Source organism: Emys orbicularis, chromosome 15, assembly GCF_028017835.1.
Source record: "Emys orbicularis isolate rEmyOrb1 chromosome 15, rEmyOrb1.hap1, whole genome shotgun sequence".
In the NCBI taxonomy this organism is placed as follows: domain Eukaryota; kingdom Metazoa; phylum Chordata; order Testudines; family Emydidae; genus Emys; species Emys orbicularis.
The window spans coordinates 9,190,723-9,204,158 of record NC_088697.1 but is presented as its reverse complement, the minus strand read 5'-3'; the positions used below and the strand labels follow the sequence as shown (position 1 = coordinate 9,204,158).

Genomic DNA, 13,436 nt, shown 5'->3' with positions numbered 1-13,436 from the left:
GCTGAAGTAGCTCAGTTGGGAGAGCGTTAGACTGAAGATCTAAAGGGTCCTGGTTCAATCCCAGGCTTTGGCATGCTCTTTAGTCCCTTTGTGTGCAGAGGTGCGCTGTTTTCCGGAAGTGAAGCAGTGCCTTCCCCCCCAGAGTCCCTCATTTCAGGCTCCCAAGCAAGAAAAGACAGCGTGGATTTGTGCACTGAGTTGGCCCACCTGACTTTTCTTTCTTCTCTTCCTCTTTTCATCAAGGGGAAGAAAAAGAAGCTCTCCTTCAAGCTGGAGTCAGAAGAGCGTTGTAAGGATGACTTCCTGAGTCCCGGCTCCAGTCCTTTGCTCTACCAGCTGACCTATCGAAGGGCTGCCACCACTTTCTCCAGGTTCGCTGATCGGTGTGTTCAGAATGGAGAGGGGTAACTAGTGGTGTTCCCCAAGGGTCAGTGCTAGGACCAATCCAATTCAACTTATTCATAAATGATCTGGAGAAAGGGGTAAACAGTGAGGTGGTGAAGTTTGCAGACGATACTAAACTGCTCAAGATAGTTAAGACCAATGCAGACTGTGAAGAACTTCAAAGAGATCTCACAAAACTAAGTGATTGGGCAACAAAATGGCAAATTAAATTTAATGTGGATAAATGTAAAGTAATGCAGATTGGAAAAAATAACCCCAACTATACATACAATATGATGGGGGCTAATTTAGCTACAACCAATCAGGAAAAAGATCTTGGAGTCATCGTGGATAGTTCTCTGAAGACGTCCATGCAGTGTGCAGCGGTAGTCAAAAAAGCAAATGGGATGTTAGGAATCATTAAAAAAGGGATAGAGAAAAAGATGGAGAATATCTTATTGCCCTTATATAAATCCATGGTATGCCCACATCTTGAATACTGCATACAGATGTGGTCTCCTCATCTCAAAAAAGATACACTGGCATTAGAAAAGGTTCAGAGAAGGGCAACTAAAATGATTAGGGTTTGGAATGGGTCCCATATGAGGAGAGATTAAAGAGACTAAGGGGGGATATGATAAAGGTCTATAAAATCATGAGTGGTGTGGAGAAAGTGAATAAGGAAAAGTTATTTACTTGTTCCCATAATATAAGGACTAGGGGCCACCAAATGAAATTAATGGGCAGCAGGTTTAAAACAAATAAAAGGAGGCTCTTCTTCACACAGCACACAGTCAACATGTCAAACACCTTGCCTGAGGAAGTTGTGAAGGCTAGGACTATAACAGGGTTTAAAAGAGAACTAGATACATTCATGGAGGTTAAGTCCATTAATGGCTATTAGGCAGGATGGGTAAGGAATGGTGTCCCTAGCCTCCGTTTGTCAGAGGGTGGAGATGGATGGGAGGAGAGAGATCACCTGATCATTACCTGTTACGTTCACTCCTTCTGGGGCACCTGGCATTGGCCACTGTTTGCAGATAGGATACTGGGCTGGATGGACCTTTGGTCTGACCCAGTATGGCCATTCTTATGTTCTTAAGAAGGGAGGGCCAAAACTTTGTGACAGAGTTTCTGTAGTGTAGTGGTTAGTATAATTGCCTAACACACAAAAGGTCCCTGGTTCAAAACTGGGCAGAAACAGGTGGGCTTACTTTTCCCAGCTCCCCTGGCTGTCCAGCAAGGCACTCCTACTGCTGCCACGGGCCTGTCCCTCCGATAACCCCAACACCTGCATGAAAGATGGTGGTGAAATGAGCTGAGAAAAAACCTTGGTATCAGCAGGGAAAGCTAGAGGACCTAGGCCAGTCACCTTTTGAAGCCTTGTGGCTTGGCCTCCTCTGCCCTTGGAGGTTGGCCTACGGAGGCTGGCTCTTACTGCTGGCCTCCTTTGCATGACTTGGCAAAGGAGGAAGTGAGGCAGGAATAGGGCAAAAGAGGAAAGTCATGCTGAGGAAGGCACGGCAGAAGCTAAGCATCTCAGTGTGGCTAAGTGGGGTTAGTAGAGTGCCACCATCGTTCTGCCAAAGCCTGGGGAGGTGCGGTTGGCTGCTGGGAGGTAGACTCCTGTGCCTGCCTCTTGGCTTCCCAGGGATGGCTACTTGCAGCCCAGGAGAAGAAGGACAGTTCTGGGTGAAAGGAAGGACAAGCAAAGCTATGGGAGGAAATTTGGGTGCGGGCTCTGCACTGGGGTAGGGGGTTGGGGTGCAGGAGGGATCATGCTTACCTGAGGTACTGCAGCTCCCAAAGTGACCGGTACACACAACCCTCCAGCAGCAGCTCCTAGGTGGGCGGGGTCAAGGGATCTCTGTGTGCCGCTGCCTGCAGGCACTAACCCCAGAGCTCCCATTGGCTGCAGTTCCTGGCCAATGGGAGCTGTGGAGTTGGTATTCGGGGCAGGGGCAGCACATGGAGACACCCCCCGTGCCCCAGGGGATGCCGGGACATGTCAGCCACTTCTGGGAGCAGCACAGAGGGACGGAGGCAGAGTGGGCAGGGAGTCACCTTAGTGCTGCTGGCACATCTCTGCATACCCATTGGGGTAGGGGAGCAGAGGGCCTCCATGCGTTGCCTGGGGTGGGGGCAGTGCACAGAGCTGCCTCCCCTCCCCTTAGGGTCTATTACAGGAGTGGGTGGGTGGGTGGAGTCTTTTGGCCTGCAAGGTGCAGCAGGTCGGACTAGATGATCACACTGGTCCCTTCTGACCTTAAAGGCTCTGAGTCTAAAAGGGAGAGGGAAGTAAAGGAATTTTTTTTAAAGAAATAAACCAAACATTGTAATACCAGGATGACTCCAACTGCTCATTGTATAGTCCCACCCCTTTCTTCCTCCACTGTGTGTTTAATGACCTGCTGGGATTTGGGACATTGATTCTCTCATTCCATTGATAAACTGATACAATGTGACTGAAGTTAAACCAATTTCCAGTGGAGAAAACATCACATCAGGGTACTGGCTGGGAACCAAACCCAGGTCAACTGCTTAGAAGGCAGCTATGCTCACCAGTATACCACCAATGCATCTGGGAAAGTACCTCTCCTATATGCCACTTATGCTTGCCAAATGACTCACCCCCCCCCCCCACACCCCCCCCGAGCTAAGGAGCTGGCTGGAGAGGCTGGAGGCAGCCTGTCAGCTATGAGCAGAGACAGGTTCCCAGAGTGACTGACAGATGGGGACATGGGCTCTACATCCCAGCCTGAGGTAGCTCCAACCTCATCTCTGCCCTCAGAGAAGGGAAATGAAAATTAATTACCATAATGACAAATTTCACCCCAGAAGGAAGGAGACAGCTCCTTTTGAAGCACATTTTGGGTTGGTTCCTGCTACGTACAGATGGTTTTGTTGCTGTTGATGCCAATCCTTGGGCTCTGCCCGGATAAGGAACGATTCAGGCTGTCACTCAAGTGAAGAAGGGAGATGATTTTTTTGACAGGGATGGCTGCCTCGTCTTAAAGGTGTTTGTCTGTCACCTTCTAATCTAGTGGGTGCTTGGTACATGCAGGCAGCCCCCGCTCCTGGGTCTCTCCCGAGGAAATAAAGTTTCTACACAAAATCCCAAAGCTTTTCAGTGAAAGGAGGGAAAGGAAATGGCCACAAGATGGAGCGAGGAGATAAGGAATGTAACACAACCCCATTCTTAGGGGTAATCCATTATTTTTTGTCAAGGTCCAAAATTGTTGGTCAAGGTCTAGTCAAGGTCCAGACCCCAGCATAAATAATAATAAAAAGTAATAATAATGATGATAATAATAAGTAAATAAAAAGATTTTGGGGTCCATTCAAAAGCAATGTGGCCCACAGTCTGCCTATTGATTACCCCGCATTGACTCTGAGAGGTGATTTATCTCCACTCTCTTGATTTGAAGAGCTGGTTAGTTTTACCCTTGGTATCCCACCAGGCTGAACAAGCCATGTTATCGATGGTGACACTAGGATTGAAGGATTGTATCGTATTATAAAAAACTGTAAATAAAGATGTCGTCTGAACATGAGCGTTCTGTAATGAAAGGCTGGTTCCCCCAGTTCAATTCCAAATTCTCTGCTAGAAATGCCCCCTGGGACTCTGGCACTCCCCAGCAGGAGTGAAAGGAGAAACCCCCAGCTCTGCATGTAGCTCCAGGCTGATTCATCAGGGGTGTGGGGAATTGACTTATTTGCTGCTGAGAAGGGAGCTAGGGCAGTTCTCTGGGAATGAAGGTTCCCAGCCTGACCCAGCTGCTTCATTGCCCCCTGGGGCCCTGCAGGCTTAGACTGTTCCTGAGGACAGGCAGCTGCTCAGGGAGCTCTCCTGGTGTCGCTGGCAGTGCAGGAATATCCCATTCTAAGGGCCTGAGTTCAGCCATCAGGAAAGGGGGCAGCTTTGCTCCCTCCTTCTAAACAGAGCTCCAAGGCCGTGGTTCTCAGCCAGGGGTCCGGAGCCCCTTGGGGGACAGCGAGCTGGTTTCGGGGTGGAGGGGAGAAATAACCCAGAAAGCAGGGCAGATTTTAGACTCACTGGGGCTCAGGGCAGAAATCTGAGCCCTTCCGCCTGGGACTGAAGCCAAAGCAACTTAACTTCATGGGGGCCCCTGTGTTGTGGGGCCCTGCGCAATTGCTCGGCTGGCTACCCCCTAATGACAGTTCCAGCTTTTAATCTACTGGACGTGCAGAAAAGCAGTTGTTGTGGCACAGGTGAGCTGTAGAGTTTTTATACCATGTTGGGTGGGGGCCACATAAAGAAAAAGGTCGGGAACCCCTGCTCCAGGGAATCCCGGAGAATAAAGACTCAATCCGACTCAGTGCTGCCAACTCTCATGATTTTGTCGCGAGTCTCATGAGAATTGTTTTCCTTAATGTCCCAGCTTCTGGAGTCAAGTGGAGATGTGATGATTTCAGCCTTTGCTCTTAAAGACACAGTACATTTCTAGCCCTTGTGGCTGTGGAGAAAGATTCAAAATGTCACCCCAGTGTTCCCTAAAGGCTCATCAAGCAGAAGGCAAATAAAAAGATCCCCAAATCAATTAAAATTACATAATCTCATGATTTTAAAGCCAATCTCGTGATTTTTGGTGAGCCTGACTCAGGATTTTTGAACGTTCGGGGTTGGCCATTCTGCAGACTGAGAGCTGGGCACCCTCCTTCACATCCAGCGCATCCAGACTTCTCTAAAGCAATAACTCTTTCTTCTCTTTCATGCCACTTTAATGCAGCTGGGAATCCCAATTCCTAGACGTGCTTTTCTACAGACAGTGAATTCCCCACAGGGCTGTTCCGGGGGCTCCAGTCCCCCACTGCAGGAAGATGGGGAAGTAACCGCACATCACCCCTTTATGACTCCCAGGGACCCTGCAGGGACAGCAGCCTCATGCTGGGCCATAGGGTACCCCCAAAGCACCTGGGGGGAGGGGTCAGTTCAACCCCCATGTCAGGGGGCTCCTGCTGCCTGGAGGTGACCATATCCTCACAGCCCCTCCCCTCACAGAGACACTCCATAGCCCTCCCCCTCCCACCCCTTCCCCTTCACACTGAATCCCCCATGGACCCTCCCCATCACAGCCCCTCCACCTCACACTGACTCCCCCATGGACCCTCCCCTTACAGCCCCTCCCCTCACAGACACACTTCATAGCCCTCCCCCTCACAACCCCTCCCTCCACACTGACTCCCCCATGGACCCTCCCCTTACAGCCCCTCCATTCACACATAGAGGGACTTGTTTGCTGGAGTCTGACATTACAAACTCAGGTGTGAGATTTCTGAGGATTTACTCACTGAGCTCCCTCCACCTCTCACCGCTCCCCTGAGTGCAGAGGGGCTGGGCTCAAGTAGCCAGTTTCATCCAGGTATTTCACACCCCAGGCCCCCAGAGTCTCATCTGATCGTATTTACCAGTGACACTGAGCATGGGAGGTGGGTATAAGAGGTTCGGGGAGGTTGAGCCTCCCCAAACAGGGCAAGAAATGCTGTGTTGGGCTGCTGCCTTTGGACAGAACCTCCTGGGGAGTGGGGAAGCCACAAGCACTCTCACCATGGCCCCACCTGCACTCTGCCTCCATGCCCTGCCCCTGCTTGGCCTCTTCCCCTGAGGGCCCCCCCAACCCACAGGGCCCCGATCAGCGCCGAGTCAGGTCTCCATGCTGTAAATTATTCCAGTATCTGGGAAGGAAACCACACAGCCCACACCTCCAGCTCTGGCAGCTCTTTGCTCTCACTGGGATAGAAGGCAACAAATCTATCATTGCTCAGTGTGCGGCAAATGTCTCTGTGTTTTCTGCCCTTCATGGTGGGGAGTTTCCCCATTGATCATATTTCTTGCTGGGAGGGGGAGGAGAGAGAAAAGAGGGGTTTTCTCTCTGTTTTATTCCTTTCCATTTTCTGTACCTCCCTTCCCTTTCAGGGCCCTCCCTTGCATTTCACGTTGTGCAGTGACCCCCCTCCTCGCACCTAGGACTCTGGGGAATCTGGAGCAGCAAGATCCCATGTGATCTTCAGTGACCAAGGGACTTTTCCACCTTCCAGGAGATCCCAGCTTGGGACTAAAGGCAGCTCTGGCCTTTTCCTCTCTCCCTTTCTGGGGATCAAGATCATGAAGCCTCTTCCTTGCCTCCTGGGACTGAATTAATTCCCAACTATCTACTTGAAAAAAAAACAAATGTTTCTAACCCAGGCGAGTGGAGTTTAATCAGTTCTCAGCCGGAGTCCTTCACCCATGTTCCTTAGGATAGTGGTTTTCAAAAAAATTTTCCGGTGACCCAGTTGAAGAAAATTGTTGATGCCCAAGACCCAATGAACCTGGGGATGAGGGGTTTGGGGTGTGAGATGGGCTCAGGGCTGGGGCAGACGGTTGGCGTGTGGGGGTGAGTGCTGTGGGTTGGGGCCAGGAAGGAGGGGTTCAGGGTATGGGAGGGGGCTCTGGGCAGGGGCTTGGGGTGCAGGAAGGAATTATGGATCTGGGATGGGGTGCAGGATCTGGGGTAGGGCCAGGGATGACAGGTTTGGGGTGCAGGAAGGGGCTCCAGGTTTGGAGGGCTTAGGGCTGGGGCAGGGGGTTGGGGTACAGGTTTGGGGGTTACCTCCAGTGGCTCCCAGGCAGCGGCGCGGCGGGAGTGCTAAGGCAGGCTTCCTGCCTGTCCCGGCACTGAGGACCATGCTGCACCCCAGAAGTGGCCAGCAGCAGGTCCTGCTCCTAGGTGGAGGTACACAAGTGGCTCTGCGCAGCTCTTGCCCACAGACACTGTGGACCCCCTGCCTAGGAGCTGGGGTGCAGCACGGTGTCAGAACAGGTAGTCAGAACTAGTCTGCCTTAGCCAAGGAGCACCATCAATTGGACTTTTAATGGCCTGGTCAGCGGTACTGAGCAGAGCTGCCATGACCCAGTGGCTTACATTCTGTGACCCAGTACTGCATCACGATACGCAGTTTGAAACCACTGCTCTATGGGATACAGACTGTGACACAGACTGACCCGGGCTCATCTCTGCATGTCCCCAATAGGGAAGGAAAGACACTGAGGGAGGAGGCAGAAGGAGTTAAATGAGGCTAGACCAGAATAGAGATTTTCTTCCTGTTAAAATGCTAGACAAGGAGGAGGGATCACATAATATCTTTTAAAGGACCAAGAAAGGGAGTGTTATTTATTCCTTCTCATAACACAAGAACTAGGAAGGGTCACCAAATGAAATGAATAGGCTGCAGGTTTGAAATGAACAAAAGGAAATATTTATTCACACAACATAAGAACATAAGAATGGTCATACTGGGTCAGACCAAAGGTCCATCAAACACAGTATCCCGTCCTCTGCCAGTGGCCAAAGGCAGGTGCCCCAAAGGGAATGAGAGGTTATCATCATTAAAGACAGGACAGTGGAAGGGATAGCTCAGTGGTTTGTGCATTGGCTTGTTAAACCCAGTGTTGTGAGTTCAATCTTTCAGGGGGCCACTTAGGGATCTGCGGCAAAATCAGTACTTGGTCTTGCTAGTGAAAGCAGAGGTCTGGACTCGATGACCTTTTGGGGTTGATACCAGTCAGCTCTGTGTTCTTGGGGAACCAGGGTGCAGTATCCAGCCTGACTCATGAAAGACACTCCTCCCCCCCCCCCAGCCTCTGCTTAAACCAAAACCCATCAGAGAAAAAAACTTGCAGAGAGCAGTGAAAGGCATTGACACACCTGGACCCCTCCTGACAAGGGTGACAAGATTAAGACATCTCTATTAGCATACAGAATGAAGAACAGAGAACCGCACTGAACTCTGGGACCAGAGAAAGCAGGGAAGCACTGCATCATGGGAATCTCTGCTCCAGATGCTAATGAACCTATGCCTGCACACACCCAGCTCAGCAGTTATGAGACCAATTCTAGTCATGAATCCTTGATTGATAGCCAAAATACTGAAGCAGCCTAGTTGCACTGTGAGCTCCCTGGAAGAAAACACCACTCATGGCCAAGAGTGATCAGCTCCTATTGTCTAGTCTAAAGAAAACCCTTGAGTCATCAGCTTACCCATAAACAAATCTAGTGTTCTCCCTTGAACCATTGTATTTTCTCTACAAAAATCCCTACTCACCCTCCAGTGTTCTGATGCTTAGATCCAAACTATGCATCAGTTCCACTGGGACTCCATCTTCTCCTGACTGATCGTGCTGGGGGCTCTGCCTGTCTCCAGCACTCAGGACCCTGAGCTACCACCATCACCTGGGAACCCCGACCAGTTCAAGCCTCATGGAGTGGGTGAGATCCCCCTCTTTCTCTCTTTCTGTTTTCCTTTCTACCTTAGGTATTAACCTTTAATAATGTATCTTATGTTGGTTTAGCCCTCCTTGTGTAGTTATCACTATTATTCAATAAATAAAATTTATGGTTAAGTTGGTTGCTTCTCTCTCTCTTGCTGAACTTTACTCATTTGTGTTTTTAGCTTCCCCCATTCACTCTACAGCAACACTTCTTTTATCTAAGCTAAAGATCCCTGCAGCGCCCAAAATACTGTGGGGTTTGCTATCAAGTAGGTTACGGCCAGTACAATTGTGATGTGAGAGTGGGGATAGGGACGTGCTGAATCTGGGACACATAAGCGTAACAGCTTGAAAGTGCTGCTTGACCCAGTCTATGGAGCCCAGGGGCATATAAGGAGAGGCAGCTTGAAAGTGCTGCTTCATCCAGCCCAGTGAGTCAAGAGACATATAAGGGGTCAGCTTGACAGTGCTGATTGACCCGGTCTGCTCAGATTTGCTCTGTTAATGTATGTGTGGGTGTGTTTGAACACATTTCTCTCTAAAACTGATTTAAATTTAGAGCCCCTCCCCCCATTTCTGCTTTGTAAGTGCCTCATTCCTGTACATAAAACATAAGAAGAGCCAGACTGGGTCAGACCAATGGTCCATCTAGCCCAGTGTCCTGTCTCCCAAGGGTGGACAATGCCAGATGCTTTAGAGGGAATGAACAAAACAGGTAATTATGAAGTGATCCATCCCCTGTTGCCCATTCGCAGCATCTGTACAGATGTGAACACAAAGAAACATGTGGGGACCACTTGCAGCTACTTAGAATCATAGAAGATTAGGGTTAGAAGAGACCTCAGGAGGTATCTAGTCCAACCCCCTACTCAAAGCAAGACCAACCCCAACTAAATCATCCCAGCCAGGGCTCTGTCAAGCCAGGCCTTAAAAACCTCTGAGGATGGAGATTCCACCACCTCCCTAGGGAACCCATTCTAGTCCTTCACCACCCTCCTAGTGAAACAGTTTTTCCTAATATCCAACCTAGACCTCCCTCACTGCAACTTGAGACCACTGCTCCTTGTTCTGTCATCTGCCACCACTGAGAACAGCCGAGCTCCATCCTCTTTGGAAGCCCCCTTCAGGTAGTTGAAGGCTGCTATCAAAACCCCCCACTCTTCTCTTCTGCAGACTAAATAATCCCAGTGCCCTCAGCCTCTCCTCATAAATCATGTGCCCCAGCCCCCACATCATTTTCATTGCCCTCCGCTGGACTCTCTCCAATTTGCCCACATGCTTTCTGTAGTGGGGAGCCCAAAACTGGATGCAGTACTCCAGATGTGGCCTCATCAGTGCCAATTAGAGGGGAATAATCACTTCCCTCGATCTGCTGGCAACGCTCCTATTAATTCACCCCAATATACCGTTAGCCTTCTTGGCAACAAGGGCACACTGCTGACTCATATCCAGCTTCTCATCCACTGTAATGCCCAGGTCCTTTTCTGTAGAACTGCCCCTTAGCCAGTGGGTCCACAGCCTGTAGCAGTGCATGGGATTCTTCCGTTCTAAGTGCAGGACTCTGCACTTGTCCTTGTTGAACCTCCTCAGATTTCTTTTGGCCCAATCCTCCAATTTGTCTAGGTCACTCTGGACCCAATCCCTCCCCTCCAGTGCTTGGATTCTTAACATGCTTTCACAGAGTGAAGAGCACATCTTCCATGATTTCATAGGGCAGAGTTTTAGGCCTATTTTGATTCAGGGAGCTATGCTATAGGGTGCTTTCCCTGTGTGGATTTGACAGGTGGATCAACATAGATGCATAGATCAACATTGTGACCCTTCTCAGGGTGCTGAAGGCTGTGAGTCTCCTTGTTGCCACCTGCCACTAGGAAGAGGGATTTTTGCATTTGGCAGCTGGATGTTAGAAACAAAACTCACCCAGCCTGTCAGGCACTCAAGCACCCTCCTCTGAGCTACAGAAGCCCTGCCAGTTGACAGAGGCACCCTAATCCCTGAGTTCCTTCAATATGTCCCCCTCTGGGGTCCAGCCCCAATCACCAGATACTCAGTGAAATCCCAGATCCTCTCTTCCTGAAGCAATGGTACATACCAGGTTACCAGTTTTACTGTAGACCACTGCTCCTGTATCACACACAGCACTTGTGTACAGTTATTGAACAAATGGAAATTTATTTCACAAGGGATAGGATTTAAACAGAAACAAATGTGAGTGATGGAAACCAACTGTTACCAACAAAACAAAATCACAAAATGCAACCTACACTTTTTAATAGTTACCTTTCCTATCTAAGTAGATTTTCACCTCACACATCAGTCTATTGCAATGATTGCTAGTCCCTAGAAGCCAGGGCCCTGCCTTTCATAAAGAACCACTGGTCAGTAGGGATCTCCTTGGTGAATGGACCCAGAGTGTTTTTCTCCACCCTGTTATAAACTGAATCAGTCTTTTCTCTTTATTCACAGAAAGGACAATGTCCTCATTGTGATATTGTCCTTTTCACTTTCACAGGGATTCAATGTCCATAGTTTGTCTTTGATGGTTTTCCATTCGTTTTTCCGGGTTGGTGCAAAGATTGACAATTGAGCAATACATCGCATAACTGGTCAGCAAGGGACAGAAGACAATTCCCTCCCACTTGAATGGGCCGTCCCCACCAAGACCTATGATTGGGGTGACTCACTTTCACGACAATACCATAGGGGCATAATTTTCCATGTACTTACATTACTCCTTAAATATGACTCATACACACCTCTTGTAGTGCGTAGGAGTATCAATAATTTACAAGCTTTCAGTAGAGATCTCACTGCTACGCTTCCTGGATAAGTATCATAAAATCAGTGTATTAGGTGTGGTGAGTTTGTCAGGTCTGAGACAGGAGTTGCTTGTGAATAACAGTGACCCCTTTGCCAATTGGCACCAATGAACTTTTGTCACACATGCACTGACCTATACTGAGCTATACAGTTACACCCTGATATAATAGAAAGGCCAGCATGAAAAATAGAGAGAAGAACAATAAGATACTAAAATGACAATGGTTGGAATTCTCCATTTCTCTCAATCTTTGGACTAATGGGTACGAAGAGCTATAGCTACAGTTGAGGAACCATGCGATCGGACAGCTGGCTCAGCCATCCATACTAGTAGTTTTCTCACATACAGGGAGATGGGTCAAGATTGGAATTGATGTCATGACTTGCTTCCCATAGGGGATCAATCTGTCTAAGGCTATGTCTACACTTCAAACACTGGAAATATTCTCTGACAATGTAACACTGTCTACACTGGGGCTCAGGTCACATTAACTACTTCTCTCAGGGGAGTGGATTTTTCACACCCCTGAGAGATGTGGCTATGTCAACATAGCTTTTCAGCATAGACCAGCCTTTAGATGGCTTTTTGACCTGAAAGGCAATGGACTTCAGCCTTTTCCTTGATATTGATGGTTGATGTCCCAACGTAGGTCCCAACCACTTCTGTGAGTTCATATATCTCTGGCTCTTCTGCCATTTGTGTTGGTGGAAGGGGTCTCCTATGTCGGAATGTTTGCATCATGAGGAAAAATACCTACCTTTTCACACTTTTTAATCTTTCAAAGTAGGAGGAGGTAGAGAAGTGATGTAAATGCATAAAACACAAGAGAATATTAAGGTCTGGTCTACACTAAAGACATTTATCGGTATAACTATATTGCTCAGGGGTGTGAAAAGTCCACACCACTGAGCAACATAGTTACACAGCCCTAACCCCTTGTGTAGATTAGATAGTGCTACATCAGCAGGAAAGCTTCTCCTGCCACCATAACCACCGCTGCTTGCGGGAGTTGAATTAATCAAGTCCGATGGGAGAAATCTCTCCCATTGGCTTAGAGCGTCTGTAACAGCAGTGCTACAGCAGCACAGCTACATTAGCGCAGTTGCCCCAATATCAGCTTTATTGTGTAGCCATAGCATCAGACACAAAACCATAGAATCAGGACTCAACATGTGTGTATCCGGAATTTTGAAATTGGAGCCTGACACATTCATTGCCTCATTGGTTACAATCATTTCTACAGCCTGAAAGTCCTTGTTACCCAATCAGGCAGCCAGTTTGGGATCCACAGGGAAGGAATGTCCTATGAAGCACTCTCTCTTTGGATCCAAACGGTGAAGGATGATTGTTCTCAATCTAACCCTGGTATCCTTTGGAACTGTAATCAGTGACACAGAACTGATAAGTGGAGTTGTATAAACAATTTTCCTTGGATCATTGGTCACCATAGCTTCCTTTACTGGAGTGGAAACCAAGAACTGAGTGTGTATTCTTTCAACCCCAGTTCTTTCTAAATCCTTGGCCTTGGTTAGGGTAAATTTACACTTCTCTGAAGTAGAATCCTTTACAAAACCACTCAATCTCAGAAGTGGTAGTAAGGAATGGCTTCCAAAATCATGCCCAGTTTTTCTTTAATTTGGTGGCACAGTTCCAGGCAAGGACCTGGATACAGGCCTGGATCGGAATCTCCATTAGTTACCAGAGCAGTACTTTCTATTCAAAAATAGCTATTTTTTCTGCAGCTATTAGATTTCCAACACTGATTTCATTTTATACACATTTTTAGCACCTACTAAGGATAAATTCAACAAAAATTCCACTTCTATTTCCTCAACATCTGCATCATGAAGGGAAGCATTCCTCATACCATAGGATTAGCTAGGAGAGATCTTCTGTAGGGCCTGGGTTACAAATGCTCTGGGTACTGAATACATGGGCATTTCGTGTAGTTCAAAATCA

General features: G+C 48.3%; 1 non-coding gene across 1 annotated transcript; it reads left to right on the top strand.

Annotated features, from left to right (window-relative positions):
• Positions 1-73, top strand: TRNAF-GAA (transfer RNA phenylalanine (anticodon GAA)). The gene has a single exon. It is a non-coding gene; the product is annotated as a tRNA-Phe (tRNA).
• Positions 74-13,436: the final 13,363 nt, after the last annotated feature.